Genomic DNA, 9569 nt, shown 5'->3' on the forward strand with positions numbered 1-9569 from the left:
AAGAGGAAAGAAAAGAAGGGGAAAGAAAAGGAAAGAAAAGAAAAGAAGAGAAGAGAAAAGAAAAGAAAAGAAAAGAAAAGAAAAGAAAAGAAAAGAAAAGAAAAAAGAAGGACCTGGACAAAACTCTGAATGATCTGTGTGCATTTAAGACAAATGCACAGTCCAGAGTCTTGGGAAGCATAAGCAGGCATCCTAGGGAAGCGGGAGCCATTGCTGGAAGGTTTTCTAAACCCACCTTCCCTTGTCCCCACCCCTTCTCATCCCAAATGGGGTCGAGGCTAGGAAGAGGCCCCATTTCCCGACATCACCACGCCAGGAGGGGACGGACAGGTCACAGACACACTGTCTGTCAACCCCCATTTCCGGAACTCAAAACCCATAGTCGCCTTTCGATAATATTAAAAAGAGGGAGAGCATTTTGCATGAAAACATGTTTTAACTGTATTTGTAACACTCGATAAATAAATTACAGGTTTTATATCATTCAGAGGGAGCTGCCAGGGATGTATTCAGTCATCAACTTCGCACGCTTGGGAGAATGAATTAAATGCCCGCCCGTGTTGAAGGCTTGGGGATTATTCAGCCCGAATAGGCTACTGAAAAGTTTGGACAGTTCTGTAGGCATTTCAGGATAAGCAAGAACAGTTTGGGTAGAAGCCACGGAGGGCAGACGATTCTGTCCTGTCCATTTACAGCAGCTTCTAAATTCCATAAAAACGAAATGAATTCTGCATTATTGGGTTTACATAAGGTCACCCAGTGAACTTTGATGAGCCCTCTCTTTTCTCATTTGGCTCAATTATTAGATGAAGTGACAGATTTGATCTCTTTTCAAATTGTATTAGGGAGGGTCTCTTTATTTCGCCCTCTAGCAGCAATCAGCTGACAGCACGAGGCAAGCGCGTTAATTATGATTGATTTGGAGTGTCTATAGGGTGATTATTTCTAGAATTCTACTCCTGAGCCAAAACCTTTTGACCTGTTTCAGGCCACACAGCAAATTAATCCATAAGAAGATTTAAGGGCAGGCTGTTCAGGACAGCAGTTTTCCTGTTGCATTTGCAAATCAAAACATTTAAGACACTCCGGGCAATCCAGAGGGATTGAATTACCAGAACACCCCGTGGTGAAGACGTTTAACAACCTGACCACTCAGTTGAAAAACATCTCGTGCATAATAACCAACAATGGCTCCGAATTAGCCCCCAAAACAGGGAAAGACTCCTAACTCTCTCCGCTCTGAGCTAATGGGAGAGCATAGGAAAAAAAAAAAAAAAATCTTTTTCTATGAGCTTGTGAATTTGTCACGATTGGAGATTCAGAATAACATGTCTGTTGTTGGGACATTCAATCTCCCTCTCGTCTCTCCAGTGGATTAAAAATGACAGTACTAATTAAAGAAGTAAAGAAAAGAGACCACTGTCAGTTGCAACGTATAGGCTTGAATTATAATAAGGCTCAGATGAGGAGGAGAAAGAAAAGTTGGAGAAATGTCATCATTAGGGATTTCTCTCTAAGTATGGAAAAGCATCCTGCAGATAAATTCTATTTAAAGAGAGATTGTTTAACCGTAATTTTCATCCCTGAGTTATTAGATCCCAGTAAGGGTTAAAGGGGAGACGCATCTAGAATCGATGCCAGCAGATTGGTGAACTCAGTCCTACTTCCTGCCATCCAATGTCCCCAAATGGTAAAGAAGAAGGAGTTTAGGCAATGACTGAATGAACCCTGCCTGTGGCGCTTATAAACTGTGTGACCTAGAGCAAGTGACTTGACCTCCCTGATCTCTGCTTCTTTCCCCCCTATGGTGTACGAATAATACCCACCTTACTGCAGAGTTGTAGGGACGATTAGAGACCATGTGTGTTTAGAGAAACGAAAATATTTTATTGCTGTTATTTATAATCCTGCATTGCCATTTATGGAGGCAGGTCATGGGAACTGAAGAGTCTTTTGTTTGCTGAAGTCAAACAAAATTTCTACCCTCACTTGAAAATAGCAGTAAGGGACAGAAGGAGACAGAAACTGGGGGAGAGCTGTGTAGTTCAGCATAAGGAAAGAAAGTGGTTGGGGCGCCCGGGTGGCTGGGTCAGTTAGGTGTCTGACTTCAGCTCCCGTCATGATCTCCCGGTTTGTGGGTTCGAGCCCCGCATAGGGCTCTGCACTGACGGTACGGAACCTGCTTGGGATTCTCTCTCTCTCTCCCTCTCTCTCTCTGCCCCCACCTCCTGCTCTCTCTCTCTCTCTCTCAAAATAAATGAATAAACTTAAAAAAAAAAAAAGAGGATGGATAAGCTCAGAGACGGAGACTTGGAGGGTGGGGTTTGAGAGGCTCATAATCACTTGAGGGGGCAGGAGAGAAACCTGGTGTCCTGTGTCCCCATGAGCGGCTGTCATACTGGCAGAGGAAGCTCTGAGTATTTCAGTTGTTTTCAGGGACCAAGCGCGTGAGCACAAACGTCAAACGAAAGGGAATCGTACAGATTGCGGCAAACTAGAACACCTGTGAGTCACTTCAAAGGGCTAAAACTTAGTTTCTTACAAAAGCATCGTGCAGGCCAAATCCTGCCGTCTGGGATCCAAAGAGGCCGAGATGGGGAGTTCAAAACTACGTTCGTTCTTTTAACCCCACAGTTCAGCCCACATTTGCCACTGTAACACTGCCTTATAAAGACCGAGCCAGCCGATGCATTTGCTTCTTGAGAAATCAGTTATATTCAACAAGGATTGTGGGGCAGCCAAGCTGTCATTATCCTGAGGCCTGGTCATCAGTTATAAAGCTAATAAGTACCAAGCAGCCCATCAGTGGCCGTTCTCAGGCTCGCTCATACAGTTCTCGGATGATTACATAACCAGGAATGTGCGTGGCTTAATGAAAGCTTAAAAAATAACCCAAACAAGCACACGGCTGAGGACTTTGCTGGATCACCAGCATGAAATAAATAGAAAAGCCTGGAGACGAGGGAGGAGACAACATCCATTTCGAGATTTGGAGATGGCCTCCCCCGCCCCCCCCCCCCCCCCCCCCGCCCTTCCAGCAGACTGATGGAGGCTTGATGTATGGCTTACCCATTGTTATCATTTGGATGGGCAATCAAACACAGATATCCAAATAAATATGAGAAGGCCAGAGCCAGTACTAATAGGATCCTGGGCATAAAAGGCTTAACACGCCCCCATCATTCTAGGAGAGAGCTACAGCCTCCATTCATAAGCCAAAAGGGACTATTTCTTGAGCAGTTACCTTCAACAGAGCCATTTGCAAGGCATGCTGAGGAGGCAGGGATGAAAGGAAGAAGAGGTTTCTACCCTGGGGTGAAGGGGGTCTACCATCTGGGGGGGTGGGGAAGGACAGTGAGAAGCAACGCAAAGTGACTGTGGGTCCAGGCAAACCCAAGTCAGAGAGGTGACCTAGGTTCAGTAGGAGGCAGTCAGAGGAAGGCATTACAAGAAGTCTAAGAACTCGGTTCTTGAGGAAAGGAGGGGAAGAAGCAGAGACTCTTTGAGTTGAGATTACCTTTTTGAGATGAGTTTACGCCTTTGGGGTGAGGTTACCCCTTTGAATTATGATGACCCCTTTGGATTAAGATTACTTTTTTGGGATAAGTTTAGACCTTTGGTTTGGATTTACCCTTTGGGGTTAAGATCACACTTTGAGTCGAGTTTACCCCTTTGGGTTGAGATTATCCCTTTGAGTTGATTTACCTCTTTGGGTTAAATTTACCCCTTTGAGTTGAGATCATCCCTTTGGGTTGGGTTTACCCTTTTGGGTTAAGATTACCCCTTTGAGTTGAGATTACCCCTTTGGCTTAAGATTACCCTTTGGGATAGGTTCACCCCTTTGGATTGAATTTGCCCCTTTGAGTTGAGATTATCCCTTTGTGTTGAGTTTACCCCTTTGGGTTGAGTTTACCCCTTTAAGTTGAAGTTACCCCTTCGAGCCGAGATAAATCACTTTTATCGAGCTCGCCCAATGTGCCAGGTAACGCTGAAGGGCTTTACATGTATTAACACATTTAGAACAACATAGCACCGTTCTGAGGCTGAATCTGTCATTACCCCCATTTTACAAACGAAGAAAGCAGAGGCGCCCGGCACTTAAGTCACTTTCCCAAGGTCACGCAGCTAGTACGTGGTAGGGCCAGGATAAAACCCTGCCCTGGGGTCCCAGAGCCTGTGCTGTTAATCTCTCCTCCAGGCAGTCCCTCTTATGGTCACGGTTCTGGAATTTCTAAGTGGAAGCATTTGCAAGGTGGTTCCGAAAGACAGGACCAAACAGAACTTGTAGAGACTCAGCACCAACACTATACTAAGTCCAATGGCCCAGGAGCAGGCATACTTAAGTAGGGTGTCATCCCAGAACATGAAGAATCAATTCGCCAAGGATCAAACCAGTTTCCACTGACCAGGCACTATCTCCCCTCTCCTGGAAGGAATGATAGCATGAAAATAAGTCCGTGTCCTGTACCATGATGGATAGCTTTCCATAGGGGTGTAAACTTCCAAGAGGTTTTAAGTGGCCAACCGCCCTGGGACAGGTACCATGTAGGCACAGTTTGCCTACGGCGAGGCACTAGACTAAACGTTCTCCGCCAGGGGCAGGGTGAGGAGAAGGAAGGAGCAAAGGGAGGAGAGCTTAGGAACGCCATAGCGGGGCCAGGAAGGAAGTCCAAGCTGCACTTACCATTCTTGGAAGATGGCAATGGCAGTGCCCTTCTGTGAAGCCGTTAAAGTGAGAGAAAAGCAACACAGAGATCTCGAGTCATGGGGAAAAGACGCTAAGGATCTAAGAGGTATGGGAGAAGGCATGCTTTAAAGGCTTTAAAGGCTGCCAGCCATCTGATATGCATGGGGGGGGGGGGGACATCAAGGCAAAGGTAGTTGGAGCTGAAGAGAGTGGGTAGAGGAGAAACAGGGAGGGGGATCAGGAGTTGCCCTGTGCTTCCTGGTGCCCAATGGTCCTCTTCTTGACCGGGCCCGGTGTGATAGTTGCAAAGCTGGCAAGGGACTCTTCCCCTGAGACTACCGGAGCCCCTCCAACACATGTCTCACCCACTGGACACTGTCAGATCGGGGACAGGCGGAGGTACACACAGTGTGCAAGAAACCCAGATCTCCGATCTGCGGCCCCTGCTCACTCAGGCCCAGAGTGAGAGCTTCCCTGCCTCCTGAGGCATCCGTTTGGGAAACAAGGCCAAAACAAGCCTGGGCATTACTCTTTCGGTGGCATACAGATAAAGCAAAAAGGAGGGAAAAAACCCCAAGATGCGCCCTTCCCGGTCCTCCGGGTCTGGGAAGATCTTGACCTGCGGGGGGATAGCAGGTGACGTAAGTGACCTCCTAGTGGCAGGCCATGATGAGAGCTGGTGGCTGCTACCCCAGGCGGCTGCAGCCACCCCGGAGGAGTATCCGTCTAGGGTTGCCAGATTCTTATGGGTGCCTTCCTGATGTTTAACGTTGGCAACTAATTTTTAGAAAACATGGCCAGAGGAGCCTGGGTGGCTCGGTCAGCGGGGCGTCCGACTTCAGCTCAGGTCATGATCTCACGGTTCATCGGTTCGAGCCCCACGTCTGGCTCTGTGCTGACAGCTCAGAGCCTGGAGCCTGCTTCGGATTCTGTGTCTCCCTCTTTCTCTGCCCTTCCCCTGCTCATGCTCTGTCTCTCTCTGTTTCAAAAATAATAAACATTAAAATTTTTTTTTTTTTTTTTAATTTAGAAAACATGGCCAAACTCATCTGCAGACCTGATCTGGCCTCCAGGCCACCATTCAGCTACATACTCTAAGTAACTGTATCCGGTGGGCTGCAAGTATCCCACAGTAACCAACAACCCTCAGACCCCACTGGTCCGGCACGGAGAAGCTGAGTTCTTCCTCAAGCTGCTTGTCCAACATGGGTTGATGGGACAAGGCAGGGGAGAGATGCATCTGGAGGGTTCTGTCCATCTCGGAAACCCAGAGACCCAGGGTGAAGGAGTCCGTACCTCAACACAGCCACTCCTGCTGGAGGTTACAGAGTGAGGTTGGCTCTTTTTATTGCTTTGAATGCTTATTTATTCTTGAGAGAGAGAGAAGAGAGCGAGGCGGGTAGGGGAGAGAGAGAGAGAGAGAGGGAGACACAGAATCTGAAGCAGGCCTCAGGGTCCACGCTGTCAGCAGAGGGCCGGGCGCTGGGCTCAAACTCAGCCAACCGTGAGCTCATGACCTGACCCGAAGTTGGACACTTAACCGACCGAGCCACCCCAGGCACTGAGGTTGGCTCTTAAAGCTGCCGCTTGACGTGCATCATTCCCACGTTCGCGCACACACCGGTGGCCAAAGCCGATCACGTGGCCACACCCCATTGTGGGAGGCGGGTTGGGAGAGGAGACCACCCCCCGACCCCCCGAAAAGAGAATTACTCTATGAAGAAGGAGAGTACGGATGAATGAAATTCTTTTAAACAAAGGTCTTCACCCTTTTAAGTGGAACAGCGGTTTGTTTCGAAATAAGATGTTGCTTTGAAGTATGTTTCTTTGAAGATGTTGCTTTCTGGAACACCTCACTGCAAACTCACTTCCCCATTTTTTTCTTTCTCCTTCTAACCCACCTCTGCCAGTCTAGCGGCCCTGTAAAGACAGGGCGTGTGGGCTGTTCTACTCAGGGAGAATCGGAAACCAGAAACTCGCTCGGTGACCCTCTACCCTTGTCTACAGGGCCTGTTGGCCCGGCTCAGTCCACTTTGGGCAGGTTTACGTGCCCGGGTCCTTTCCATAGTTATTTCTGCATAAGCCTGTGTATGCCCAAGCTGCCCGTGGGCCCGAAGAATCGTCCCTTGTGACTCCCCTCCTTAAACAGGCTCCAATTAGACACCACTTAATGGCACCTCCAGTTTGACTGCGTCTGTCCCGGATTCCACAATGCATGGGAATTCTCGCAGAGATTATTCCTGTTTTTCCCATCCTCAAAACAAGGAGGGGGGAATAATGCATGATTGAAAACTAGCCACCAAATGTTTAAAAAAAAAAAAAATTGCACATGTGTTGCTTTGAAAACTTATTGCACAGCTGGGGGCATTTAAAGAACTTAATTAACAAGCTTTGGCCGCAATGTGCCCCCTCTTTGGGAGGGGAAAAAAATCACAGTTAAGATTTGTCCAATTAAATGATAGGAGAGTTGGTGGATTCAAAGAGAGGGAGAGAGAGAGAGAGAGAGAGAGAGGTGGGGGGTGGGGGTGGGGGGCGGGGGGATGCGCCTCCCATTTGAAAAGATTTTTAGTCTGATGGGAGACCAGTAGTCTTGATTAATTCAGTGCTAAGCTTTTCCACAGTTTCCACAAACTCAGAGCACTTAAGAATTTTTAACCCAAATGTAATTATAGGTTTTGATAATCAGGTTTTAGTTAAATAAAGTCCCCTCTTTCCTATAAAATCTGAGGCTGGAATATTCTGTTGTAAAGGAAGCTCCCTCAGACCCCCACTTTTTCTCGCTGCCATGCGGGCGTCCCCCAAGCCCAGGATGGGCGCCCGGTCACGGTTTCAGCGGGCCCTGTGCCCCCGTGGGCCCCTTCCTCCATAAAAACCTGTCAGAAATTACATTTGACAACTGCATTGCCATAAAGGTGACTATAATCTGGGCTGGATTCATTTTTACGCACTCTTTATTATACTATCCATCCGATTTTAATTTAAGAACGACTTGAAATCCAAACATTCCCGTGGGCCCCTAAAAGTACGGCAGGTCCCACCCCCCAGAGCCCCACGGATAAGTCGGTGCCGCCCGGAATCTCCCATGATGAGCCCAGAGAGGGACCGGGGGCGGGGGGGGGGGGGGGGGGTTGCCAGCTAGGAACGAGTTCCAAATAACAGGGACTGTGACACAGTTCCCGGTCACGCCATTCCTATCGGTCTAGGCTAAGCGCTTGCCTTACAGCACACTAACCTCCAGCCCCCCGGCCCATACCCCCCCCACCCCCCCAAAATTGTTATTCTGACATCATTGGCCTGAAAGAATACCCAGTACAGTAGGCACTCTTGGAATGGTGAGTTTTCTGCCTTTTCCAAGGGGGATGTTCAGCCAAGACAAAAATGCGTAAGGGCAGCAGAGAAAATTCATTTGTATAAGCTGGCCCCCCTACTGTGGAATTTTCAATTATATATATCTAATTATGGCTGTCAGTTGATGGATCCAGAAAAGACATTTTGGTGCCCCCCCCCCTTTTTTTTTGTCTTTTCGTCATCTCTTCTGTTAGAATGATTATAGCACACTTACACAACTAATTGCCTTACTGCTGATTAGTGATACAATTATGCAGACCCAGCTCCTTGTGTGAACAACCATCTGCCGAGAAAAAAAAAGTGACACTATTCAAAAACTATCCATAATTTAACCAATGTTATTCCAATGCACTGAGCCCAGACAATCGTCTGGTCTTCATATTTCATACCCACCCTGGCAAGAGGAGGTTGGGTTTTGTGTGCCCAATTCACCTCTTTAGACACCCTGTGAATCAGAAAGAATGAGGGAGAAGAAAGTACTTCAAATGTCAACCCATAGTGGGGAATTGAAGCGTGGTTAACGTCCATTCCTCCTTTGGGTAATTTTTCTTCAAATTTTATACCACTTGGCAATTTTTTGTTTCCTTTCAAACTGCTGAGAAAGTACAGATGTTTTAACTCCCCAAAGTGGGCTTGGGTTTGCTGGGGCTTTTTTTTTTTTTTTTTTTTTTTTGGTGGACTGTTCTCCCCAATTCTTTTCTCTCCTTTTTCTTCATAATGTTTAAAAAAAAAAAAAAAGAAAGAAAGAAAAAGAAAAAAGAAGGGGTTGTAAGAGAATGGAAGGGCGCGAGCTGACATATGACGTTTCCGTAAAGTGTGTCTTTTGTTCCCTAAGGCCAAGCGTAGGGGACGTCAAACTCTGAGCGCTCAGGGACCACAGAGAGGGCACAGGTGGACGGCTGGGTGCTGTTCGCCCCAGGGAGGAAACAAAGAGAGAGGCTTGGTCTTTCCCAAAGCGCAGGGCAAGATCGGCCTTGTCTGCATGGGGCAAAGAAAAAGCCTGTGAGAGGCAAGAGGGTTCAAAACTGTGAGGCAAGTGCCCGATTCCCTTCTAGTTATTTGCAAATGAGCCTGCAGGTTGTCAGGGCAGAAAAGGCCTGAGTGTCCGAGTGGCTAGGTGCCCCTCGCTGTAGATACTGATGGCAAATGGCTTTCTGGAGCAAAGAAGGTGCCGGATATTAAGGAGAGACACTTGGGAAGGAACCCCAGAGAATCAGCTGTCCACCATATGTCCACCCCACCAGCTGAAAGCAGGCTGAGAAAGGGAGGCCTGGTCCGGAGAGCTGCCTGTGGAGGGGCCTCGTCTCAGCCCTCCGACAGGGGCTTCCTTTCCAAGCACAGCTCCTGAAATCTTGGCATCCCAGGACCTGACAGCCTCCCCCCCACCCCCACCATCATCCAGACCACAGAATCAGTCTGGTCTCACCCTGGGGCTCCAGCCTGAGGATCAGCTACCCCCGCCCCTTGATTTTCTTTCATTCTCTTCTACTCAGGGCTCTGCAGAAAGTGAAAGCCTGGTATTGAGTGTTGTCAT

Source organism: Acinonyx jubatus, chromosome E2 (assembly GCF_027475565.1).
Source record: "Acinonyx jubatus isolate Ajub_Pintada_27869175 chromosome E2, VMU_Ajub_asm_v1.0, whole genome shotgun sequence".
NCBI classification, from domain to species: Eukaryota; Metazoa; Chordata; class Mammalia; order Carnivora; family Felidae; genus Acinonyx; species Acinonyx jubatus.